Raw genomic sequence first — 24,400 nt, forward strand, 5'->3', positions numbered from 1 at the left:
AAAAAAAAAAAACTAATAAACTTTTTCCAGAATAAGTTTCAATGCATATCTAAAATAGATTTATTTGAAAAGTTAATTAATTTCAGTAATTTTTCCTAGTAAAATACCAAAACTACCCTATGTGGAACCAACACCCACTAAATTCCTTTTCATTGCACAATAGTAGACTTTTTTTTTATTCTTCTTATATCTATATATGGGGACCAAAACCCACTTTTTATCCCAAATTATTATCTTTTCTTAGTTATGTTCTCTTCAGCTTAATTTCAGTTCAGTTAAGTTAAATTCAGCTCCAATTAGTTCAGTTCAATTCAGCTCCAATCAGTTCAGTTTACTTCTTAATTTTCTTCTCTCATAAAATATTCATTTCAGCTATATTCAGTTCAGCTCCAATCAGTTCAATTTAGTTTAGTTTAGTTCAGTAAATATGAACAAACCCTTAATTTCTATGTCCACACATATGTTGCAAATAATTTTGAACGAAATATTAGTGAGAACTATGAGGCATTCTTTGAAGAACGGAAGGGGTGCAAAGTAAATTTTTTTTTTTTTTCCAAATTTCATCTTAATTTATTATTAAAGTTTAAGATTTGTGTACCAAACAATATGACCACATTGTCCTCATCTACATCTTTGTAATATGTGGCTCTCTAAATACTTATAATATACCTAAATTATATAATGCGTTGTCTACGTAGAATGTTGTAATGCAAGAGGTAATGGTTTCGTTATTGCGATTTGTGAACAATTGTCCTATCTCATGCATTTCACACATTATTTGGATAAGGGTTTTTGAGAGATGTGAAACATGTGGTTTTGGGCATGATTATATAATACATTAATACATGTATATATCTAATTAAAAATAAAACGAAATACAAAATATCTTCCATAAATGAGTGAGGTTGTATACTATCGTAATAATACATTTCCCACTATATACTTTAATTTTCTTATACTATCTTGATGAGACGTGATCACCCAATACTTTTCCTAATTATATTCTACAAAAGAAAATTGTAATACTAAAAATCTAAAAAGGTCGGCAAAAGTTGGTGTTTGATTTGTACTTCCCCATATTGCAAATATTTTTTATATATATATTTTTTATTGATACTTAGTGTCTGGGTGATTAGTTTTGTCATTGTTAATTAAAAATATGTTATCTATAGACACCATAGATGACAATATAACAGTAATAATAAAGTTGTACAAGTACAATTGAAGGGATGGCTTATTAATTATATAATTTAAATTAGTCTTGCTACTTGCTAGCTAGCCTAATAGAGTAATAGGTCCCTCATATTAATTAATGAATTAAATTAAATTAATAATGATAATGTATTCATGTCCAACGTATTACGTATTGCATACTCTACGACGACCTACGTAACGTACGTAGCTCTTACTTCTTAACAAGTAAGTTGCTCATCAACCCAAATAAATTATTGAGAAAAAGTAGTTGACAATTTTAGGATGGACCTTGTAAAGTTGTAAACTTGTAAGCGTACAACTTCACACGCTAAAAAAAATAAAAATAAAAATAAAATAAAAATAAAAATAAAAATAAAATAAAATAAAATAAAATAAAAACTTGTAATGTACTGCGTATTTCCGTATATGTATCTCTCATAGATAATCTATCATCTATTTTCACCGGAATAAATAAATAAATAAATAAAATAAAATAATTTTTTTTTTTTTGAATAGAAATAAAATAAAATCATAAAAAAGAGAGGTCATGTATTAACTAATTAGGCAATGAATCAACATTGTCCTATACTAACTTACTAAGTAATAACGTTATTGATTCCTAAAAAAAAATAATAAAGTGTTAGGGCCTGTTCTCTTCCGTGGAAATTCAGTTCAGTTCATTTCAGCTCTATGTCTAATGATATTGCTAATGATATAAAGCCAAATTTCATTCTTTTAAGCTCTTATTACAACGACAACAACAGCAGCAGCAGCAGCAGCAACAGCAACAACAGCAACAACAACAACAACAACAACAACAACAATAATAATAATAATCAATAAGTAATAAATAATAATAATAATAATAATAATAACAACAATAATAATTGAAATTAATAATACTAATAATAATAATCAATAAATAATAATAATAATCATCAATAAATAATAATAATAATAATAATAATAATAATAATAATAATCAATAAATAATAATAATAATAATCAAAATTAATAATAATAATAATAATAATATTATTATTATTATTAATAATAATATGTACATTTGTATATACACATATGTATAGTAATAAATAATCAATAAATAATCAAAGATCACTAATCCGTAGTTAGAAATCACTAATTAATAAGTTCAGTTCAGTTCAGTTCAGCTCAGTTCAGTTCAGTTCAGCTGAGTTCAGTCAATCGGAACAGGCCCTTAATGTTATAGACGAATTAGACACTATTGTGAAATACTCAAATATTTCTCATATGAAAGAAATTTACAGATCATAATACAAATTATATATTTTGTTTTGCTATTAAAAAAAAGGTATATATTTTGTTTTAGTTAAAAAAATGAAATCAATTATTTTTAAACTTTGGGTATAGTATCTTCTCTCTCTAAAACCCTAGCCTCCATTGTTGAATTTTGAGGGGCTTCCATCCATCGATTTTTATCGGTGAAAAGCCCCAATTGTTTGTTTTTGTGTGCTTTTTTTTTTTTTTTTTTTTATTGTTTTAGGTTTATAATAATAATTCTTCTTCTTCTTCTAGGAGGAATATTTCTCCCTCGAAAGACAGGGTTTTTCTTCTTCTTTAGGAAGATTTGGCTCCTTTGAAAGACCGGGTTTTTCTTCTCTCTTTTGAGGGAGGATTTGCTTTTTTATTTCATGGATTGCTATAGAGTTGTTTCATGGGTAAAATTTTGTGCGAGATCGAAAAAGAGGTTAATATGTCGATTACAATCTAGCAAATCAGACGGGAATTTTCTGCAGGGCTACAACAAATCGATAGACCCCCTCGCCAATGAAGGCTGTAAATCACAACGATATGAAAGAGGGTATGAAGAATGTACGATTTGCAACAACGATCGTAGCTTTGCTTATGGAATGTTTTTATTTGATTCAATCATTATGTATTCATTAGATCTAAATCTCTTTGTAGATGTCATATGACTTTATTTATGAATCAATTTTATTTCAAAAAAAAAAAAAATTGAAGTCAATTTCTACATTATTACTCCGTAATATGTTATGCTGCATATGTTAAATTCGGATATCTATTGTTTCTTTTTTTTTTTTAACAAAAATTCTGTATAACATATTTCATTTTGTACATACAGCAATAATTTATTACAAGTGTTAAAGTAAAAAGAAATTTAGTATTATGTCATTTTTTGGATTTTTTTTATTATATAAATAAAAGAGAAATCAATTGTATAGAAAATTAAGTACTCCTTACATAATTCATTTTCACTACATGTCAACTAAAAAAAATATTCCTACTAAAAACGTAATTTATTAAAAAGTTAATAGTTTACTGAACATTTAATATAGTCCACTTGAGTTATTTTTTAGAATTCATAATCCATTATTGTCGAACTTGAGTTATTTTTTAGAATTCATAATCCATTGTTAAAGGATGATGTTGAAAGAAAAAGAATTATAGAGCAGTAAATTTAGACCATTTGAGATTTTGAGTATTTGATGTGGTTTCTCAAGTGTATAAGCACTAAAAGATTTAAATATTGAGATGTTAGTTAGTATATATTCAAAGTTGACAAAAACATCATCTAGGGGTTGTGATTTTTTTTTTTTTTTTTTTTCTATAGTATTAATTAATGTTAATTATAAAATAATAAGTCTTATATAAGACTTGCATTATGTTTGTAAGACGGTCCATTTTAGGGTAACTTTAATAGTAATTTTTATGACAACTTTAATCCATTTAAGGATAATTTTTAATTTGAAATAAGTTTGATTGTATTTTAATGTGTAATTTCTAATAGATTTATGTTATAAAGGTTAATATGATTAATCAAATACATTATAAATGTTTTTAAAGGTTAAATTTATGTTAGGAAAATTAAATTAGCTCATGCGATACACGATTTTAACAGTGAATTATAGTATCCTTAACATATATTGAGAAGACCACACAACTACTCATTCAAATGAATTTAAAAAAAAAAAAACACTTAATTTCATAGATAACTAAAGTGTATCCGTGCAAAATGCACGGGATATATTTTATATTAGAAAAAATTAAATATATATAATATAAGAAAAAATATATTTCAAATAGGGAAGTTGATTTGATGTAGTAAGTTAGGCCATTTTTTTTTAGAGCTGTTGTGATCTGCTTGACAATGCTCTGTTCAAATCTGCTCTAATGAGTATTAGTAATCTGTTGACACATGATCTGCTCTGTTGAAATCTAATATTCACTGCTTTGCTAAAAAACACAATAAAAACAGGGTCGACTCTTATATGTGGGCTGCCAGTGCCACACAATGTGTCCAACTATTATGGGGGCTACTTTGTTAAATCCAAAGAGGTTATCCGTTCTGTGTTATTGGGGTTACCTAGTTAGTGTCATAGGTCTACTTTTGATCTTTTGCAAGTAGCTTTTTGGTGAGGCCAGTCGCGCAAATAGTGTGCTCCAATTTATTTATTTATTTATTTATTTATTTTATGATTAGAGAAGTGAAAATTGTTTGTAGGATAATCCTTTAAAAATATGCATATAATTGAAGGGTTAGTTGGGGATTTAGAGTGATACGGTGAATTGTTGATAGAGGAATTGTATATTCATGCTAATGCACGATATATATATTATATGCGAAAGAAAATAACACAAAGTGAACTGTTAGTATTGTTTAAAAATAAGTGAATTTTTATTAATTATTGCAGTCCCCAAAAAAAAAAAAAATGGGATGGGTAGTTTTTGTCCTTATTGATGTTAGTGTCATAGGTCTACTTTTGATTTTTTGCAAGTAGCTATTCGGTGAGGCCAGTCGAGCAAATAGCTTGCTCCAAATTTATTTATTTATTTTTAATTTTTTTATTTTATTTTATGATTAGAGAAGTGAAAATTGTTTGTAGGATAATCCTTTAAAAATATGCATATAATTGAATGGTTAGTTGGGGATTTAGAGTGCTACGGTGAATTGTTGATAGAGGAATTGTATATTCGTGCTAATGCACGATATATATTATACGAGAAAGAAAATAACACAAAGTGAATTGTTAGTGTTGTTTAAAAATACGGTTATTTCACCAAATGCCACTGAGTACTTAAATAATTCACCAAATGTCATCAAGGTTTTCAAAATTCACCAAATGTCATCGAGCTTTTAAAAAATTCACCAAATGCCATTAATGACTAACGGTATTAATGACCGTTAGTCATTAAGATTAAATCTTGACACGTGTCATAATATGATTGGTTCATTTTAATTATTTATTTTAATTAATAAAATATTTTTTTTTCTTCATTTTCGTGGCAAAAATTGCTCGAGTATAGTTTTGGGGGTCATTTTGACCCTTTATGAATATGAATTAAGCTCGAAATTGACAAAAAAAATAACGTAAATGCTCCGTTTTGAGTGTTGAAAAATATTTCGATTAGCGCGTCGTTATTTTTTAACTATCAAAATTGATCGGGTAAGGTTTTGGGGTCATTTTGACCTTTTATGATAACAAATTAAGCTCGAAATTGACTAAAAATAATATATATGCTTCGTTTTGTATGTCGATATCGTAATTTTTTTTTCGAAAAAACTGCAAAACGGGGTATTTACGTTTTTTTTTTTTTTTTTTTTTTTTTTTTTTTTTTGCCAATTTTGAGTTTTATTTGTACCCATAAAGGGTCAAAAATGACCCCCAAAACTTTACCCGAACAATATTCATCACGAAAATCGAAAAAAGTATTATTTTTATTCATTAAAATAAATAATTATTGTGTATTAATTTTAAAAAGTAATGGCATTTGGTGAAATAATTTTCCAAAGTAATGACATTTGGTGAAATAAGAATTGCATTAATTAAAAACTAACGTCCATATACTATTAGTGGCATGAAGTGTCATTGTATTGTTTGTCAGTGACATTTGTTGAATTTTGAAAACTTTAACATTTGGTGAATTTGTAAGTACTCAGTGGCATTTGGTGAAATAGGCGTTAAAATTAGGTGAATTTTTATTAATTATTGCAGTCCCTAAAAAAAATGAGATAGGTAGTTATGGTCCTTATTGATGTTTTTTTTTTTAAAAAAAAATAATAAATAAATAAATAGTGGGATGGGTACTTGGGTAGTTATTGGTTTTTCTTTTTATTTTAAAAAATATGCATGAGATTTGAGTTTTGGGGATTCGAAGGGCTGTGGTGAATTGACTCTGTAATTATATATAAGATTAAGAGAAAGTAAATTTAAAATCTTTTAAAGTAAAAGAAAAGGATTACTTTAATTCGTTCACATGAATTAAAGTAATCAAATGGTAATCAAACATAGGAGAGTATGAGTTTTTAATGTAGAGGAATGAGTAATATATTTTCAAAATTGACATTTAACTTAAAACCAATGAAATTATTAAGAAATAGAGTGTAGTCGTGCAAAATGCACGGGATATATTTTATATTTGAGAAATTAAATATATAACATAAGAAAAAAAATATATAGGGAAGTTGATTTTATGTAGTAACTTAGGCCATTTTTTTTAGAGCTGCTGTAGTTTGATCTGCTTTACAATGCTTTGTTAAAATCTACTCTATTGAGTATTAGTAATCTGGCAGTACTTGTTCTATTCTACTGAAATCTGATATTCATTGCTTTGCTCATAAACTCAAAAAAGGGGACTTAGTCTTATATGTGGGTGGCCACACAATGTGACCAGTTATTATGGGGCTACTTTGTTAAATCTATAGAAGTAACTCGATCGTTCTGTGTTAGAGGGCCTACTCAATTAGTGTCATATGTCTATTTTTGATCTTTTGCAAGTAGGTATTCGGTGAGGCCAGTCGCACAAATTAAATAGCGTGCATTACAATTTTTTTTTTGAATGATTGGAGAAGTGGAAATTGTTTGTAGGATACTCCCCAAAAAAATATGCATATATAATTGAAGGGTTGAAGATTTAGAGTGTTATGGTGAATAACTGTTGATGAAGGAACTGCATATATGTGCTAATGCATGACATATATTATACGCGAAAGAAAATAACATAAAGTGTAATGTTAGTAGTGTTTTAAAAAAAGTAAATTTTCATTAATTATTGCAGTCCCTTAAAAAAAAGGCAGGATGGGTCATGGCCTGGGTAGTTATTGTCCTTATTGATATTTTTTTAAAGTAAAAAATAAATAAATAATATAGTGAAATGGGTATTTGGGTGGTTATTGGTTTGTAAAAAAAAAAATGCGATTTGAGTTTTGGGGATTTGGAAGAAGGTTGTGATGAATTAACCCTGCAATTATATACTCCCTCAGCTCCGTCCTCGAAAGAACGACCCATTTGGGTTGATTTTGCGAGTATTAAGAAACTTAATTTGCAAGTACAAATGTCTGAGAAAATACAAGTCAGCAATAATTTGCAATTATTATCTAGAGAGAGAAAGTCCTAGATGTAAGTTTTTATCTTTATCCTATGCCTAATAAACATGATGTAATAATGCACTAATGCATGTGATGTTTTATTAGCCAATAAGATTAAAGTATTGTTTTACAACAACCAATATAATTAAATACACAAGATTGTCAAACTAACAATTTTAAAAGGATGAAAAATGAATAGATGTTTTTTTGGGACTAAAATTAGGTCAAATGAGTAGTTCTTTCAGGGACGGAGGAAGTATAAGATATGAAGGGTATTTATGAGGGAAGTGCATGTAGTCAACATTTAGACCCAGTTCATTTAAATTTCCCAACGAAAATAAGGGTACTACTTTTTTTTTTTTTTTTTTTTTTTTTTTTTTTTTTAGCAAAAATTCTAAAAAGTATCATATACCATATTTGTTTTGAACAACCAATTGGTTGTTGGTGTAGTGGTGATTGGGACTACACTTGGTAGGGAGGACCCGTGTTCGATCCCCCGCAACAACAAATCGGGAGGGGACTGGAACCTAACCACCCAGAACTGATCCCCGAATCCGGATTAGCCCAAAGGGTGAACCGGATGGAACAACAAAAAAAAAAATATTTGTTTTGAACAAGGTTGGATGGGCTTAGCATTTGATGAGGGGAAAATTTTTCAACAGATAGTGCCACTTGTATAACTATCAAATAAGATGACATTAGCGATTGTTATTTTAGTATAGTCATTAGATAGGTGGTAAGTTTTGCAATATATAAGGGCAATTTTAAGGCCATATTATGTTCACCTTATTTCCACATATTTCATGTTTAATAAGTTTAGATAAGTTTAAATAAGGGTTAATAAACTCAGGTTAGTTCAGATAAGATAAGATCAGAAAAAATAAGTTTAGATCAGATAATAAGTTGTGATAAGAGTTAATCAGGGCTACCCAAATTTAATTTATAACTAAAATAAGTTCTAATAAGGGCTAATAAGTTTGGATAAGTTCATATAAGTTATGATAAGTTAAAATAAGTTCAGATAAGATCAGATAATAAGTTCAAATAAGTGAAAATCAGGTGAATCGAGCGCACCTTAAATAATCTTAGGGTATAGTTTTAACCCATCTTACAATAAGTGAATGAAAGTCGGCCTTAATTAAGAATTCGTCATCACAACAATAATACTTCGTACGAGACTATATTATAGCTGGAGTTATTATTTTATACATGATACCAAATATTAGCAAATTAATTAGTCATACTTAATCGTTGCAAATATTTATTGATAATCTATACTATTAATTATAGTACTTTTTTAAGGCCATGATATTTTGGCTTTTGAGATTAATTAGACTGAACTGAATTGAATTGAATTGAAACAACCTAATAACCTAAATTAAACTAAACTTGGATGATCTAATCTGACATTAAACTAAAATAAATTATTATAAATATTATTTTAATACTCCGTAATAAATACTCCAATATACTCGTAGTAATTAGAATTAACATGATAATAAATAAAAATATAATAATAGTAATAATTATTCTAAATAGTAATAATAATAGCACACACATTAAAATTTTCAAAGTTAATATTAAATCAGATTGGATCTTATTGAAACTTATTAGACCTAACTAATTTGTATTATATGCATATAATTGAAACTTAATTTTTATTTATTAAGCCTAAAACCTTTTTTTTTTCCTTAAGGCAAAGAGAACTCATTCTAGTTTCACACTAACGATGATATAAGTTATGTAACTACCTTGTCTTAAAAATGATGCATTAAAATAAATAAATAAATATTAATAATAAAAAAAGGTTATGTAACCACCTTCTCTTTAAAATGATGCATGTTTTTTCCGTCAAAAAAAAAATAAAAAAATGATGCATGTTCAAAAGAGGGTTTTCTCAATAAAACCTCGAGAGTAGCTAATTTATACATAGCATTATTTATTTATTTATGAGAGGACAAGTAACTCCAATACATAGCTCTTTCCTAGTTTCTACATCCGAAATAATAAATGTAAGTGGGATCCATGACAAGAACAAGAGCAATATGAAGTACTGTACTATTTTCGCATGTTAACAAATGTAGTGATATAATCTAGTCCAATTTGAAAAGGAAGTTTAGAAGATGTCGGATGTTATCATGTATATATGTATGTACCTAACATTATATGCTTTTAGTGTTTTAACAACTTTTTGAGTGGAAAGTTTAATAAAAAGAGAGGATCAGCTTAAATACATTAAACATGTATCAGTAGCGAGGATGATTGAGGACTACTTGATTACTTTAATTTACATTTGCTTTTTTTAAATGCTTTGATGTTCATTATTAGTGATTGCTTACCTTTGTTTGTATATTACTTAATCTTATCGTCAATCCAGCTAAGACTTGTCCTTTTTTTTTTTTTTTTTTTTTTTAAATAAAAAAATTGTAAGATAGTATAACGAATTAACGATATAATAAGATACACCAAAGGTACTTTTACTAAAATAATTTTTTATATTGACTCCTATTTTGTATTTGGTTACCCAATCTATAATATGTATAAAAAAAAAAAAAAAACAACTAACAAACATTTCAATTTGATGTGCAAAATATGTACTCCATATATTTAAGGATGTTGAGTAGAATTTAGTAAGACTCCTAAGAGTTTAATATCAAAGTAGGAAATACTTTGTTGTTCATACAATGTAGCTGACAAAATTTTAACTTACCGTTAATCACATATTGATTAACAAAGTAATATAAAATTGTTTTTGTATTAAAAAAAAAAAAACTACAGCTTGATACATTTGTATAAAAATATTTTACATACACATGGCAATTCTTTACTATTTACTTCATCATTTGCATGCCCGTCTCTATTGTTGTCTAGAAAATCATCACTAGAAAATATCCTCCCCTCATGTTGTACTTTAAGATTCAAGAGAATTCTAAATTCTAATATGAAATTAAATTAAACTAATTTTAACAAGGATACTAGGATTCATTGCAAATTCTCAAATAAACCAGGTTCACACTAATTTATTGTGAACCACTAACATTAGAGACTATCTGATTGTTTTATTAATTAAAAAAAAAGTCACTATATTAAAATAAGGTTACTGTAATAAAATTAGGGGTTACTATGTTAAATATAATGTTAGTTACGTGTGTATAAACTTTAGGTCCACAATAATATTATTGTAGACCAGGTCCACGCAAGATTTTCTGAGGCTTCATTGTGATATAATCCCATTGGTGTAGAGTAGAAATAACTAAAGATGGAAAATACTAAATTACTTGAACACCTTTTGGAGGTGGTGGATTTGTAAATTAAGACAAAGATTCCAATAGAGTAAGCAAGTTGATTAATAATGCAACATAGAAAAATGTTTAATTTATGAACGACTTTAGATAAAATGAAAAGTATAATCCGAAAATTTCTATAAAAACTGTTTTACTAAGGGCCTGTTCTCATACGTTTATTTTCAGTTCAATTCAGTTCGATTTAGCTCAGTTCAGTTCAACTCCTAATTTCCTTCTCTTATAAAATATTCAGTTCAGTTCAGTTAAGCTGACTTCAGTAAATGAGAATAGCCCCTAAGTGGCACAACAGTCATGTACTTATGGATTATCTTATTATGAATGATTAATATTTGCTCTTCCTTTTCACCAAAAAAAGTGGCACAATAGCATCTACAAAGAGGAAAAAATAGGGGATCGATGGGCATGGGCCGGCCGGCCCGCGGGTGACATGGGCCCATTACGAAAATGGCACGGCATGGCACGAGCACGCCAGTGGCAATACACGACACGATGATCGAAGAGTAGGTCGTGGGCCGTGCCGTGAACACGATTTCAAAAATTCGGTACGGGCACGAACCTGCGAGCGGCACGGTACTTTGGCCCGCAAGCACGACACATGGCACGGCCCAGCAAGCAGCACACCAGGCACAGCACGACCCGTGCAAAATGACTACTCATTCGCTACTTCAAATAAATTAATAATAAAAATAACATAAATAATCTAATATATATAAATAAAGTAGGCATTTTTGGAGAGCATTGGGAGCGCCATGTAAGCAAAGGTAGATTTTCGACCAATTAAAAATTAGATATCTATTTTAGTTTAGAATTAAAAAAATCACTTGCCACTTAAACAAAAGTGACGAATGAAATTTTAAATTTTTGCCACGAAGGTAAAAACGACGAATAGTAATTTATTAAGATTTTAATTATTTAAGAACACTAAATTTTATCATTTTTATTTGTTACAAAACTAACAATTATCTTTAGATATTAGGATTTATATTATTTAAAAAACTAAAAATTATATTTTGATATTTAAAAAATATAAATTATCATTTGATGTTAATGGTTTTATGTAAATATTTGATGATATGATATTTTCATACAAAATTTTAAAACTTATAATGCAAGAAAAAAAATTAAGAGATCACCAAAAAAATATTTATACACAAAATGTATATAAAAATTCGTGCATCGCACGTCACATAAGCAAAAGTAATATTTCGACCAATGAAAAATTAGATTTATATATTAATTTTGAATTTAAATTTTCATCGCCATTTAAGAAAAAATTAACAAATGAAATTTGAGAATTGAAAAAAAAATAGTAATTTAAGATTTAAATTATGAAAAAAAAAAACAAAAATTATCTTTTTTATTATCTTTTACATTAGGATTTATATTATTTTAACAAATAATTAGAAATTAAAAAATATATTTTGATTTAATGATTTTATCTAACTATCCGATGAACGAGATAGTATTTATTTCAATTTATAAATTCAAGTTTTATATACGTAAAATTTGAATAGGAATAATTTAAAACTTAACAAAATATTTTACCTTAAATTAATGTTAAAATAATAGAATAGAAAATAAAAACAAAAAGTATTAAGAAATTACAAAAAAAATATACAAAATGAAATATTTAAAAACCGTGCATTGCACGGGCTTACATCTAGTAAAGAACTATAATAATAAAAATAAGAATAATAAAAGAGCAATAATAATATAATAATAAAATAACATACACATAAATTAATAAAATTATTTAAATAGTGTATTCATTTAAAAGTTGTTCAAAAAATATATATCGATTTTTTTTAAATAAAAAAATACATGGGCGGCACGCTAGGCACTTGGGTCGTGCCGTGTCGTGGGCTGGGGTGTGCGAAATAAATAATGGTCCGGCACGACATGGCCAGTCAAAATGCAGGCACGACACGCCACGACACAAGCCACCACTAGGCACGGTCCGTGGTGGCCCGACACGACACGATGTCCACCTCTAGGGGGATTGTCAAAATTTATTTTTAAAAATGATACTAATTAGTGTACAGTTTTTGAATGGTTAAATAGAAGGTTTTTTTAATTTTATTTTATATTTTTTTTTACAAAAGAGCTATCAAATAATAATAAAAACAAAATAACAACTGTCAACAAACCGCTAAAACAGAAAATACAGTAATTGACGACGCCTAGCAAAACCAGCTAACTAGTGAGCAAGAGACACCCACAAACGAGGAACCTTTTGAACTTGGCAAACCAAAAAAGATTGAAGTGAAGCGCACAACTCATGAATGAGCCACCAAGCAGAAATGTCCATTGAACCAGACGGAGGCAGATAAGTAAGGAGGGAAGCACAATCTGTATAAACTTAGATATTCAAGAAGCCTTTACGAATAGCAAACTCCAAACCCCAGGCACAGGCCTGAAGCTTAGACTGCAACGCTGAACCTGCCATAAAAGCCAGACAACCACCTCCTAGTACCTCAGAAGAATAATGAAGATCACGAACTATCCAGCCTGCTCTAGCCCTATAAGTAGAACAATCCCAAGCCTCATCTATAATCAAACAAACCGTTAGAGAAATATAAGGTAACCCCTATAGACAAAGCCCATGGACATCCTGCCTAGCCTCCAAACGACCCAAACAGGAAAACTGCGAAGACTTCTTCCAATCTAGAGCTTGCATACTACGAAGAAACCAATCTGTCGCTAAATCAACGATTGTCCTAGGGGACCAAACATCATTCCTAAACCTCAGTTGATTACGAGCAATCCAAATTGCCCAAAGAAGAGCAAACAAAGAAGCAATACCCTTTCAATACTTCAACGATGAAAAATGAGAAACTATACTCGAGAACCAAACACTAAACGGAGGAAGCTGCATAAGGTCCCAATTAATGCCCAAAGCTCCAAATAGCCAAAGACTGCAAATAGCAGGACAATCTCTGAATGTATGAGATATAGATTCCACATCCACATGACAAAAGGCACAAATTGGATCAATTGGAAAACCTCGAGAATGTAGAATAGCTGCCAAAGGAAGAGCATCATGTAAAAACAATTTCCAACCAAACATTTTCTATTTTGAAAGAATTGGTAAAGCCCAGAACATCCTCCACCATGCTGGAGAGATTCAAATATACTACTAGTACATGGTTTGTACTTTGTACGATGGTGTAGGTGATTTTTTTTGGGCATTTAAATCTTTGTTTTTATCTAAATTTTGTGGTGATTGTGATTCAATAAACCAAGTCTAATTAATACTATTGAATGTTGTATTTTTTTTTTTTTTTATGATGATTTAAGTTTCATATCCAAATCTAATGAGGAGATTATTTGAATACAGATACAATATTAGTTTTAAGGATACCATGCAATCGACACCTAATAATTACAATTTCTACTTTGTAGCATGTTGTATGGAAATAATCAAGTGCAACTTCATGAAGCATACTCCGCATCTAACAAGACAGCTTGCTTTGCTTCCTTTCATGTTACTAGATAGTAGATAGGCAATATATTCATAGATGCATCAACCATGGAAAAGCAAGAGAGGAGTGTCGTACAGTGTTCAAAACACAGGCCATACTAGGGGACACCGAGGGGTTCAAGCACTAAAACACTAGTACAATGCATTAATACAGTACATCAATGAACATTTCTTGTTACTACTAACAATTTCCATCTGTACTCGACACTGTCTTCCCCTTCCTCTCAGATCCAACATCGACAGGAATGATCAGGTTGTCAAAAAGTTTTCTACCCAAAGATCATTCCATCATAAACATGTTCAGCACATCCTCTGGCCTTTGATACGTAGTACTTAAGTTGGATTCATCTTGGGATTTCGACACAGACCTCAGCCTTTGTATCTCTAATTGAGTAGAGCTCAACTCCTCCTCAAGTTTAGCTAATTTAGTCTCAAACTCCTCTATCTTTCCCTTATGTGAGTCGGCCTTTTTTCCTTGTACTGATCGTGAAACAATATCAATTATTGGACCGGCCCCTGCACATGAAACAACACATACCGAGCAATCAAACAATAATAATTTAGAGTAGTCTACTTGTACAATTGTATGAGAGATTGAGAGGTTTCACGAGTATCAATTACAACTTAAATCAATAGGGGCCTCTCTTTCGTTGGTTAGCCATATCTGCTGCAGTGACTAATTTCCTACATTTGGACAATGGTTAGTACAATTGAGGCGCAGGTTAGTCTTGGAAGCTATCTTGTACTCAGTACATGGAAATGAGACTGGAAAGTGAGTACTACCCTCCTTTCACAAGATTATTAAACTTCTATTTTCTGAAAATGAAAACAGAAGCATAACTTTAAATTCCTTAAACTCCCACCAGCTCAACTTCCTGCACGGCTGCACAAATTCCATCATAGAAGCAAGTATTACAGAAAAAAAGACCCCGCTTTAGAAGACTGACTCCAGTAATTAAGACCTAATGACGGATTTTATCAATATTCAGATTTAGCATAAAACACCTATTGTGGGTAATTTTGTGAGCTAAGAGAGGCCTTGCGAGAAAATAATGAGTGCAGGATAAGCACTTTACACCAAGATACAGAGCTAACTACTTGCTCGCACACATAACAGCCAAAAGTTGTCTCATACAGTAATACGATAAGCATTGCAATGATCACTTTGCAAGCTTGTCCATCAACTAAGAAAAAATGCAACTCAAAAAAAAACAAATGTTCTGTAAAACTTCTACTTGTAGACTTTCATAAAATAATAATGGTCTATTGAAACCATCGCAAAAATGTTTACCTATGCGAACAGTTGTATACCAGTAGTTCCCAACAGATAACACGCTCGTTGCTCTAGCTTGTTTGTAGCTCATCTACTTTTGACAAAACTTTTAATGCATGATAATAGTAATGAGTACATCGATTACCTTATATAGATAACTACTCCCTCCCGTTCCTATTTGTTGGTTACATTTTGAATCTTTTAGTGAGAGAAAAATAGTCAGAGTGTAAACCAACAAAAAGGAGCAGAGGGAGTAATCCCTCTAAATCTTAATAGTCATTAAAAACTACCATTGTACTCTATCGAAAAAGTACCTAACATCTTATTCCTAACTATACAAACTTATTCATTCACATTATCAAACTATACTTAAAACTTGCTACAATTATCAAATTGACGAAAAGATTAATACCCACAAATTGCTCCGCCACTAAAGATCTTCAGGACATCCCCTATCACCAGCACCTTGGTATTTTTAATTGTGAGCTATTCTCCTAGATCGAGGACATCTTCAGGACATCCCCGTTTGTGAGTCCTCAATCCTACTTAACGGTGTCCTAATGTACTACTAAATCATTTGGACACCGTTAAGTAGGATTGAGGTTCGTTAGTCATTTCAGAGGAAGCTATTTTGTACATGGAGGCATGGAGCTCAGAAGAGATCATTTTTACAAAGTGCACTTCAATAAATTTATTAACAAAGGCTTCATCTGAATTCCTTAGACTCCCTTTCAGCTAGCTTCTAGAAGTTTTATTATGTTTTGAAATGGATTTCAGAACTTACTCATCTTTTAAGATGACAAAGTAACTAATACTTCTTTAGTTATCATGCATCTATATTATATCCGTTCTTGCAATATACGGAGTAATCACTCTCAATAACACTTTTACTCGACAAAATTTCATCCCTCTCAACAACAACAAAGCCTTAGTCCCAAAATGATGTGGGGTCGATTAACATGAATCATCACAAGGAACCCGCTTGATATAAAGAAAAGAACATAACAAGATAATCATTTGAAAGAGTTTGAAAAAAGGTGAGTAAAGTGAGAAAAAGAAAGAGCATCCAAGAAAAACCCACACCAATTCAATAAATTCCCAAATTATAAGGCTATAGCATACACCATCAATCCATTGCCACAAAGCCCACAATCTACATCAACTAAAATCAAACTTTACCTTCTGTGTTTAGTTCAATCATGTGGATCATCTCATGCCTCAGTTTTTCTTTGAAGAGTACTAGAGTGTTAAACTATGCATACTTACTTAAATTGACCTATGTTACTCGGACTCTTCATACCTTCAACATTGGAAGTGGGTAGAATACCAAGACACTTCATTATAGTTCAAAACCATTGAAATTTTCACAAAAAGGCTAAGTCGGACACTTATACAGTTGGACATGTACCCGTTTTGGACATGGGCACCCGAGTCCGATTAGCATAGAATTTGACTTTGATCATGTCATTTAACCATGAAGCAGATTTCACTTTAAAAGTCATTGAATTATCACTACCAAGTTTATGATAGACACGTTATATACTGTTAACATGCAATTAATCAGCTTTAGTATTATAAAAGCCTTAAACATATCAATAGGACTTGGGTACTAGACCTATTCCTGTAACACAATTCAAGTACTTTTATAATTTTGGTCCAAAATGAAGTGTTAAAGTGTTTATAAATCATACCCATGTCGAAGATCTGAAGATTTACTAATAACAATTTTTTATGCACAAATTTTCAGAAGATTAAAATAAAAAAAACAATATAAATATACTTCCACTAAAACGAAAACGACATATGATCAAGAAATTCAATAATTAGCAACAAAATGAAAAAAAGAAAATACTATTAAAAGAGAAGGAATATACCATATGATCGAGCGATATAAAGGGCGCTGTGTTTGGAGACATTGACGGCGAAACTGCTAAGGTTGTCGCGAACTTGATCATCGGATAAGTACCCGTGAAAGTCACGTGCTTTGCCGGCGACATGAACAGTTGAATCACGACAAATATCGTAGGTTTTCCGGCACACATCTGTCACCGGCGTTAAGTCGGGAGTGTTCTTTTTGACGGCGTTAATGGGTGAATAAATCCACTCCCAAATACCCATTTTTTCTACTGTGCTCTAACTTGTCAACTACCGTAAGTAATCTATGACGAGTTTATTCATTTTGAGTCAAAAGACAGTCATACTTTATTTTTTTTCACAGGAATAATTTATACTTTTGCCTTTTTGTTTTATGGGGACAAGGTAAGAAACACAGCGTGTGTGTATGTGAAATATAGAAAATTAATTAGGCTATATTCTCATCTTTATTCTATAAAAACGATAAATATTTGTTGATATATATATTAGTAAAAAAAATTATGAAATAAAATGTTGCTAAACTTATGGAATATTTTTTATTGTTTTAAAAAAATTAAAGCCTTCTATCAATTTGGCTTAAATTTGAACCTTTGACATCAATTCATGTGTAAAAGGTAAAAAAATAATTAAGAGCAATTTCAATTATTATAGGGAGTGGGAGCAGTTTTTTTTTTTTTTTTTTTTTTTTTTTTTTTTTTTTTTTAAATTGATGAGTGAGAGCAGTTATGATAAGGTAGTTATTTTCCCTAAAAAAAAAAAAGTAGTTATTTTTAGTTTTTTTTATAAAAAATAATTTTTATTTTTTATTTTTTTTATTTTAATTGTGAATAAAAGAGGTAATATTGAAAATTGAGAAGGGCAATTTGGGAATAGTGAAATTTATCACCCAAAAAGCCCTTTCTCTTTATATATTACTATAGATTACTGTTTTTTGCCTCCTTACAAACTACGAGTAGATAATTTTCTAGCCAGACGTGATTATTAAAATCATGATAATTTAAATATAAATATTTAAATGTAATTGAAAAAGTCTATAATATCAATAAATAATTAAAATAATAAAGTTTTCACATATAAATATATGTGCAACGATTAGACATTTTTCTACAAAATCCAAAAAAAAAAAACATACGTAGTATATAAAGTAGAGTTTAAGTGAGAAAATTCCCTCAATAAAAGAAAAGAAAGAAAGAAAGAAAAAAAAAAAAAAAAACTCTACTTTAGTATAGGTAATTAGGTATATAGATATAGATATCTTTCAAAATGAGGAAGTTCCAATTTACTCTGTATCTCTTTAATAAACAATACTCCATCGTTTTGTAATAACTGCAATACTATAATGGTCTACAAAGTTTTCGGAGAGAGTAAGGGATATCTCAAGTGGTTAAAGCTTCTCACCCGTATTTAAGATATTTTTAAAAAACTGAGAATTTTAAAAAATAAGTTAAGTATTAATGTGTCGTGCAGTGGCGATTCCAGGATTTGCTCGTTATGGGTTCGGACTCTCCAAAAAAATTCAAGGATATCAAATACCATAATTCAAAATAAAATTCGGGTGTGCACAAATGCACAATTCATGTCAATTACAACAACAAAATAAAAAAAAAAAAACAAATTTAAATAAATTACAACTGAACTCGACGAGTCTTCATGTTTTGAAAGCGATGTATTACATCATCATCTTTAACTAAGAAAAACATATCTTTTTCAACAAATGTGACTAAACAATCATTTAAGAGTTGATCTCCCATTTTGTTGCGCAACTTGTTCTTCACATAAGTCATTGAGGATAAGACTCGTTCCACACTTGCTGTTGCCACCGGAAGGATCAATACTAGTTTCAAAAGCAAGTATACAAGTTTGAAAGATTTATGTTTTTGGGTTTCAACAAGCATCATAGAAAGTTGGCTAAGATCGTTCGCTGCTCGAAACCTATCATCCCTTCGCATTTCTTTAACAAAGTAGTCTAGCTCAAATCGAAGCCTTACCAAATCATTACTTGAGAACTCACTTGGATAAAATTCAGCAAGTCTAAGCAACTTTTGTGTATTAAAAGAAGCAAAGGAATTAACAGGACTAAAGCAAGACATACAAATAAATGAAATCAATGAATCACATATTCAATTAACAATTAACAATTTAACATTCTACATTTTACATTACATTAATACATTCACAGAATCACATATTCACTAATTCACAAATAAATGAAATCACAAATCACAATTTCAATTAACAATTTACAAAAAAAAAAAAAAAGATTAATTAACAACTAACCTGAAGACTGTCGAAGAGAGAGAACTCGGAAAAGGTTGAACACCGGTCGACCGTCGCCGGATTGCGGTCTGAGAGAGAGCGGCGTCGTCCTTCAATGAGAGTGACTGAGTGAGGGGAGAGGAAGTCAGGAACTCAGGAAGAAGTTAGGGTTTTGTTTTTCGATTTTTCCATTCTGTAAAATTGAGAATTGGGGATAAATAAAAACTTAAAAAAAAAGTAAGGAAGTAGAGGAGTGGGTTTCGAACCCCTGACCCATGTACCAAAAAGCAAGGCATTCACCACTAGAACGCGAAATGTATGAGTGAAATAAGATGCGGAGTTTAATATATATGCCTTTTTTTTTTTTTTTTTTTTTTTTTTTTTTTTTTCCATTATGGGTTCAGCTGAACCCACTGAACCCATACTGGAATCGCCACTGGTGTCGTGGCCGGGCTGCGAGACCTGCTATTAGTGATATAATATGATATGATGATTATTAATTTATTATGCATCAACACACAATATAATTGTTAATTACATGATAATTTTAATTTTATTAAATAAATTAAATTTAAATATGTTATTATCTTTTATGTGAAAATATATCTTTTTTTTAAAAAAAATTAATTTAAATCTTAATATAGTACTATTTATATATTTAAAATAAATTTTTTACTCTTTAAAACTCTCATAAAAATAATTATGAAACCATGGGCGGATCTAGGGGGTTCAAGGGGGTTTATTGAACCCCCATATTTTTTGAAAAAAAATAATAAGTTTTAATTTAAAATAATAATAATAAAAAAAAAGTTAAAACAAATTTTTGTGAAGTAAATATACAAATATGTAACTCTGGCACATTAGTAAGGGAGTGACTAATAGAGACAATAGAGTAGTGAGACTCCTCTTGATCATGGGTTCAAGACCAGCCACCCTAATTTTTTTGTTTTGTTTTGTTTTTTTTTTTGTTTTTTTTTTCCCTTTCGATTTCTTCCGTTGTTCTTCATGAGTTAGTCCATAGTTGGGTCAATAATTTTAGGAGTAGTATGTTGGTCATTTTGTTAAGTTAGAGAGTCAAATGAACTTAGAATTTAATGAGTTTATTTAGTGGGTTCATGGCATTATACTTTCAGTTTTTTAGCTTATTATTTGTTGTTTGTTAGCCTGCATATATGGCTCTTGTATTTGGTGAATTAAGCATGAAGAAATATTATTGAGTTCTTTATTTTACTTGCTTCATACTTAGGGCATGTTCCGACTGAACTGAACTGAACTGAACTGAACTGAACTGAGCTGAACTGAACTGAACTGAACTGAACTTATTAATTAGTGATTTCTAACTACGGATTAGTGATCTTTGATTATCTATTGATTATTTATTACTATACATATATGTATATACAAATGTACATATTATTATTATTATTATTATTATTATTATTATTATTATTATTATTATTATTATTATTATTATTATTATTTATTGATGATTATTATTATTATTTATTGATTATTATTATTATTATTATTATTATTATTATTATTTATTGATTATTATTATTATTATTATTATTATTATTATTATTTATTTATTTATTTATTGATGATTATTATTATAATTATTTATTACTTATTGATTATTATTATTATTATTATTATTGTTAATATTATTATTATTATTATTGTTGTTGTTGTTGTTGTTGTTGTTGTTGTTGTTGTTGTTGTTGTTGTTGTTGTTGTTGTTGTTGTTGTTGTTGTTGTTGTTGTTGTTGTCGTCGTCGTTGTAATAAGAGATTAAAAGAATGAAATTTGGCTTTATATCATTAGCAATATCATTAGACGTAAATTAAGAGCTGAACTGAACTGAATTTCAACGGAAGAGAACAGACCCTTATTTAATAATATTATTGTTTTTATCCTTTAGTACGTATTAGTTTCAACAGTCCTCTTATTCCTCTACTCCTCTTAATTCTTAAATCTTTATTATTAGATTAATTATTGATTTGTTTAATTAGTTTTGATATATTGTTGACGTACAAATTGAATTTAGAAACTTAGAATTTAAAATTTTTACTTGGTCTTCTAATTGATAATTAGAAAAAATTTACATTGTCAAATTTGTGTTTATTGGGGACTTGGGATTTTTGTTTTTCGTGTAATATTGATTTTTTGCAATATAATTATAGATTTATCATTTATAGAAGTATTTGGGACTTGGGACTCGAAGAATGCTTTTGTAGGGTTATTTATTTATTAATTAATTTTTTTTTTGAATAGAATTAATTTTTTATTTATTATTTTGTAACTGTTTAATCCATCCATTTGTGTTAAAAAATTTGAACTTACATATTGAATATTTAATTAATATATGAGCATCGTTTGTTTTTTAAGATTCTGAACCCACAGTTCGGAATTCCTGGATACACCACCATTGTCTAGTAGAAAATAATTTGGATTTTAAAGTTCGTATAAAATTAGGCTTCTTTATTTATTGGAGTAGGGCTTGTACTTATGAGGCCGCTAAACTGAAACCTATGCTGATACATGATTTTGAGATATGATTTCTATATATGAAAATTGATCAAAAATATAGTAAATAAAGTTAATCGTGATTAGAATTTGAGAGGCATAAACTTATATCCTGCAATTTATCCTTTGACAAATCCTTATCCTATATTGACTCAAATTTCGTTGCTAGGTCGTGTTAACTTAAATGGAACACACAAGAGGGGGGTGAATTGTGTAGGAACTAGTGTTCCCAAATTTTGCGGAAATTAAAAACATAGAACGAAATAAAGAGATGCAAAGAGATTTTTACGTGGAAACTCTTTGTGCCCAACAAGGAGAAAACCACGACCACTTGGGATTTTCGAACACGACTTCACTAAATAGGGCAACTACTCCGTTACAACCTATAAGGAACTCGACAAAACTTAAGTTCCAATTAGAACCTAAGCCAACCCCAAATGCTCACTCTAGCTTGTACTCCGAAGCCTACACTCAAGACTTAACTCTAAGTCTTTACAAGGATCACTCAACCCTTTCCCAAATTACAACTTAGTAATTTGAACTCTACGTGTTTAGATATCTTACAATAATTGGAACATAGGAATACTCTCACTAACAAATATATTTTTTACTCAAATGTTGTACAATTGTCAGGATTGCCTTAAAACTGAAACTCAACTCCTTTTTATACTGTTTCATCAACCCAACCACCTTCCCCACATTCTCCACTACTTGAGGTGGTGTTCCTAAATTTTAGGAACTAACTCAAGCAATGTAGAGAAGTCAGGAAAGTCGTTCAATATAGAACGTGGGATGAGGTTTGAATAAATCTTTTCCTTGGAGAGTAATTTAAGGAATTAGTTAAAATCTTTTTACAGAAGATATTTATTTTGTTAAAAAATATAACAAAGAAATATCTTTTTATAATTTTAACAAAAACCAAAAAAAGATAAAAACCAATTTTATAAAAATAATTGATCGTTTCACTTTTAATTCTAATTAACTCTCGTATTCCTTTTGTTCCAACCAATCATAAAATATCAAACACTTACATAAAGCCTAAAAATAATAACTCATACTTTTTAGTCTTCATGTAATACTCGTTGCTCTTATGATATTCCAATTTGACCTTTGATAACTCTATCTTGCCAAATAGAACATCCAAGCATAAAACCTTCTTTGCCTTCTTCACTTCAAATTGTTGTGTATGCTATATGTAGATTAAGGACTTCTCTTAGTTCCAACCCCGGAACTTTGTTCTTAATAAGAACCTGCCTAAATAACCTGCACACTTAATACACTTTTATCAAATCGAGTTTGCTTGTCATCGCCAAAACTAATCGAGGTCAACAGGTCGGTTTGTCGATCAGTACAATTCTATATCTATAAATAATTAAATACTCCACTGTTGTAATAAAAATTAATAAATACGCATAACAATATACGTGTTAGAAGATAAATATGAATGCCTATAATTATTTGATTTGATTTAACAATGTTCACATAAGTCCAAAGACTTGTGAACTTGTATGGCATTATATGTAAAACTCTTGGCTATATAAGCCATGTTACCGGAGCAATATACACAATTAATTTCTCCATCTTCTCTTACTCCTTTATAAAACTTTCTATCGGTAAAACTTTAACACGTTATCATCACCAGTTTCCAGTCAGGTATATTTATACCTACTTATAAAAATTTATAACAAATAATACTATCTACTTCTAAATGTTTCGAGGAGTATGCTCTATAGTTGCCCATATTTGGGATCCTCTATACCAGAAACTCAAACATTTACTGTATTATATATATACCTCAAAAACAACGGTGAAAGTTCTCTTACTTGTGAATTCATTACTACCATCTTTTGTTTTATTCATGTTGATGTTTTTTTTGTTTGATTCATGTTGATACTACGTACTCATTTTACGTAAATTTTTTATCTTAGTTATTATAATTGCCTAGTAGAAACTTTGCATGCATATTATTAACAAAAAGATGCAGCCTTTTATACTTATTATTTTTCTTACTTTTACATACTTTTTGTGTTTCTTTCCGTTTTCGAACCCATGATCTTTTATAGATATTAGGGCTCTCGGACCACTATGGCTTGCATTCCCAGTGTGATAACTTTTTA

The 24,400-nt window shown here is 29.6% G+C and overlaps 1 long non-coding RNA gene across 1 annotated transcript; it reads right to left on the minus strand.

The window, feature by feature from the left end:
• Nucleotides 1–14,362: 14,362 nt before the first annotated feature.
• LOC145623856 (uncharacterized) lies at nucleotides 14,363–17,853 on the minus strand. Its single transcript, XR_014110274.1, has 2 exons — nucleotides 17,498–17,853; nucleotides 14,363–14,866 (listed from the first exon to the last, which is right to left on the minus strand). It is a non-coding gene; the product is annotated as an uncharacterized LOC145623856 (long non-coding RNA).
• Nucleotides 17,854–24,400: the final 6,547 nt, after the last annotated feature.

The sequence above is a fragment of the Chenopodium album genome, chromosome 3 (genome assembly GCF_948465745.1).
Source record: "Chenopodium album chromosome 3, dcCheAlbu1.1, whole genome shotgun sequence".
NCBI lineage: Eukaryota > Viridiplantae > Streptophyta > Magnoliopsida > Caryophyllales > Amaranthaceae > Chenopodium > Chenopodium album.